The sequence below is a fragment of the Arachis stenosperma genome, chromosome 3, assembly GCF_014773155.1.
Source record: "Arachis stenosperma cultivar V10309 chromosome 3, arast.V10309.gnm1.PFL2, whole genome shotgun sequence".
NCBI lineage: Eukaryota > Viridiplantae > Streptophyta > Magnoliopsida > Fabales > Fabaceae > Arachis > Arachis stenosperma.
In genome coordinates, this window is record NC_080379.1 from 74,107,798 (window position 1) to 74,111,924 (window position 4,127).

The 4,127-nt window shown below is 37.2% G+C and overlaps 1 non-coding gene across 1 annotated transcript; it reads right to left on the minus strand.

Moving 5' to 3' along the window:
* Positions 1-3,409: 3,409 nt before the first annotated feature.
* On the minus strand, positions 3,410-3,517 carry LOC130971914 (small nucleolar RNA R71). The gene has a single exon (XR_009083115.1). It is a non-coding gene; the product is annotated as a small nucleolar RNA R71 (small nucleolar RNA).
* Between the last annotated feature and the right edge of the window lie 610 nt (positions 3,518-4,127).

A 4,127-nucleotide genomic window follows, 5' to 3' on the forward strand; every position in this document is an offset into this window, starting at 1 on the left:
GTGAACCTTTACTGCACTTTAATTTCCTTGCTGTTTAAATTTCCTGTTTGCATCCAATTCATTTCTGCTACCTTCTTTACTACAATTTACTTCTTCTTGTTTAGATCCTGCAATCCCATTCCTCAATTCCCCTTTACATTCAGCAATTTATCTTTCTTGCCATTTAAGTTACTGCAATTTAAGTTTCTTGCACTTTAAGTTTCAGTCATTTACTTTCTTGCTCTTTAAGTTTCTGCACTTTTACTCTTCTGTTCTTTATTTTACTGCATTTCTCCCTTCCCCCTTTACATTTACTGTCATTTAATTTCTGATAAACACAAATCACTCAACCAAAACTTGATTCGCTTGACTAAACCACCCACTAAACTAAAATTGCTCAATCCTTCAATCCCTGTGGGATCGACCTCACTCATGTGAGTTATTATTACTTGATGCGACCCGGTACACTTGCCGGTGAGTTTTGTGTTGGATCGTTTTCCACACATCAATATTCAACTTGTTCTTATTCTAAGATATTCATTCGTACTCAAGAACTTGATGAATGTGATGATTATGTGACGCTCATCATCATTCTCACTTATGAACGCGTGCCTGACAACCACTCCCGTTCTACAAGCAAACAAGGCTTGAATGTTTATCTCTTGGATTCTTTAATTGGAATCTTCGTGGTATAAGCTAGAATTGATGGCGGCATTCAAGAGAATCCGGAAGGTCTAAACCTTGTCTGTGGTATTCTGAGTAGGATTCAATGATTGAATGATTGTGACGGGCTTCAAACTCCTGAAGGCTGGGCGTTAGTGACAGACGCAAAAGAATCAATGGATTCTATTCCAACCTGATTGAGAACCGATAGATGATTAGCCGTGCCGTGACAGGGTGCGTTGAACATTTTCACTGAGAGGTCGGGATTGTAGCCACTGACAACGGTGATGCCCAACATACAGCTTGCCATGGAAAGGAGTAAGAAGGATTGGATGAAGACAATAGGAAAGCAAAGAGACGGAAGGGACAAAGCATCTCCATACGCTTATCTGAAATTCTCACCAATGAATTACATAAGTATCTTTATCTTTATCTTTATGTTTTATTCATATATCATCCATAACCATTTGAGTCTGCCTGACTAAGATTTACAAGGTGACCATAGCTTGCTTCATACCAACAATCTCCGTGGGATCGACCCTTACTCACGTAAGGTTTATTACTTGGACGACCCAGTACACTTGCTGGTTAGTTGTGCGAAGTTGTGTTTATACCATGGTATTGAGCACCAAGTTTTTGGATTCATTACCGAGGATTATTTGAGTTGTGAAAAGTAGTGATCACAATTTCGTGCACTAAGTTTTTGGCGCCGTTGCCGGGGGTTGTTGAGTTTGGACAACTGAAGGTTCATCTTGTTGCTTGGATTAGGTATCTTTCTTCAGAGTTCTTAAGAATGAATTCTAGTGTTTCAAGGTGATGTTCTTATCATCACCAAAGCTGATTGATTCTCATCAATTTAGCTCTTGAATGCAATGTCCTGCTGAAGCTTGGCTAGCCATGTCTAATTTCTTTAGACTAAAGCTTTAGACTAACATTGCATGATTCCTGGAATTCTCATTAAGAATTTTGATACCTTTATTTTCTTTTCCACTTAATTTTCGAAAAAAAAAATTACAAAATCATAAAAACCAAAAAAAATATTGTATGTTTCTTGTTGAGTTTAATGTCTCATTTTAAGTTTGGTGTCAATTGCATGTTTCTGCTCTTCTTGCATTTTTCGAATTCATGCATGTGTCTGAAGTGATCTTCAAGATGTTCTTGATGATTTCCTTGCTTTGATCTTTAAATTCTCTTGACTTGAGTGTTTTGTTGTTTCTCATGTGCATCCTCATTTTGTTAGTAGTATACAAACTGCTAAGTTTGGTGTCTTGCATGCATTGTTTATTTGATTTTAGTCTCTTATTAAAAATCTAAAAATATTTTTAATTTGTGTCTTTTCAAGTCAATAATACAGGGAATTAAAGATTCAGAACATACAGCAGAGGAATTACACAGAAAAAACTGGGCGTTCAAAACGCCCAGTGAAGAAGGGCAAACTGGCGTTTAAACGCCAGCCAGGGTGCCTGGCTGGGCGTTTAACGCCCAAAAAGGTAGAGCTTTGGGCGTTAAACGCCAGAATGTGCACCATTCTGGGCGTTTAACGCCAGGATAGCACAAGAGGGAAGATTCTGTTTTCAAATCAATTTTTTTTAGGTTTTCAAAATTTTTTAAAATCAAATCTTTTTCAAATCATATCTTTTCAATCAAATCTTTTTCAAAATCAATTTCTTTGCTTTTTCAAAGATACTTGCTATCAATTAATGATTTGATTCAACATTTCAAGTATGTTGCCTTTTCTGTTGAGAAAGGTTTAATGCTTGAATCATATCTTTTCTTGTTAGCCAAGTCATTAATTTTTAAAATCAAATCTTTTTAAAATTATTTTTCAAATCATATCTTTTCAATCATAACTTTTCAATCATATCTTTTTAATCACATCTTTTTCAAAATAGTTTTCAATCATATCTTTTTGATTTCTAATTTCAAAATCTTTTTCAAAAATCACTTGATCTCTTTTCCTATCTTGGTTTTCGAAAATCAATTACTATTTTTCAAAATATTTTTAAAATCTTTTACTTAATTTTCGAAAATTTCTTCCTCTCTTCTCACGTCCTTCTATTTTTGGACTAACACTATTCCTCAAGGAACAATTCGAACTCTATCTCTTTTGATAAGTTCGAATTCTTCTACCTCCCCTTCTATTTTTCTTTTCCTCTGACACCTCAAGGAATCTCTATACTGTGACATAGAGGAATCCATACTTTCTTGTTCTCTTCTCTTTCATATGAGCAGGAGCAAAGACAAAAGCATTCTTGTTGAGGCTGACCCTGAACCTGAAAGGACCTTGAAGCGAAAGCTAAGAGAAGCTAAGGCACAACTCTCTGTAGAGGACCTAACAGAAATCTTCAAAGAAGAAGAACCCATGGCAGCCGAAAACAACAACAATGCCAACAATGCAAGGAAGGTGCTGGGTGACTTTACTGCACCTACTCCCGACTTCTATGGGAGAAGCATCTCTATCCCTGCCATTGGAGCAAACAACTTTGAGCTTAAGCCTCAATTAGTTTCTCTAATGCAACAGAATTGCAAGTTCCATGGACTTCCATTGGAAGATCCTCATCTGTTTTTAGCTAAATTCTTGCAAATCTGTGACACTGTCAAGACTAATGGGGTTGACCCTGAGGTCTATAGACATATGCTATTCCCTTTTGCTGTAAGAGACAGAGCTAGGATATGGTTGGACTCACAACCTAAAGAAAGCCTGAACTCTTGGGAAAAGCTAGTCAATGCCTTCTTGGCAAAGTTCTTTCCACCTCAAAAATTGAGTAAGCTTAGAGTGGAAGTCCAAACCTTCAGACAGAAGGAAGGTGAATCCCTCTATGAAGCTTGGGAAAGATACAAACAATTGATCAGAAAGTGCCCCTCTGACATGCTTTCTGAATGGAGCACCATAGGTATTTTCTATGATGGTCTGTCTGAACTGTCCAAGATGTCTTTGGATAGCTCTGCTGGAGGATCTCTTCATCTGAAGAAGACGCCTACAGAAGCTCAAGAGCTCATTGAAATGGTTGCAAATAACTAATTCATGTACACTTCTGAAAGAAATCCTGTGAACAATGGGACAAATCAGAAGAAAGGAGTTCTTGAGATTGATACTCTGAATGCCATATTGGCTCAGAACAAGATATTGACTCAGCAAGTCAATATGATTTCTCAAAGTCTGTCTGGAATGCAAAATGCACCAGGCAGTACTAAGGATGCTTCATTCGAAGAAGAAGCTTATGATCCTGAGAACCCATCAATGGAAGAGGTGAATTACATGGGAGAACCCTATGGAAACACCTATAAATCTTCATGGAGAAATCATCCAAATCTCTCATGGAAGGATCAATAGAGACCTCAACAAGGTTTCAACAACAATAATGGTGGAAGAAACAGGTTTAGCAATGACAAGCCTTGTCCATCATCTTTTCAGCAATAGATAGAGAATTCTAAGCAGAACAACTCTGACTTAGCAACCATGGTCTCTGATCTAATCAAAACCA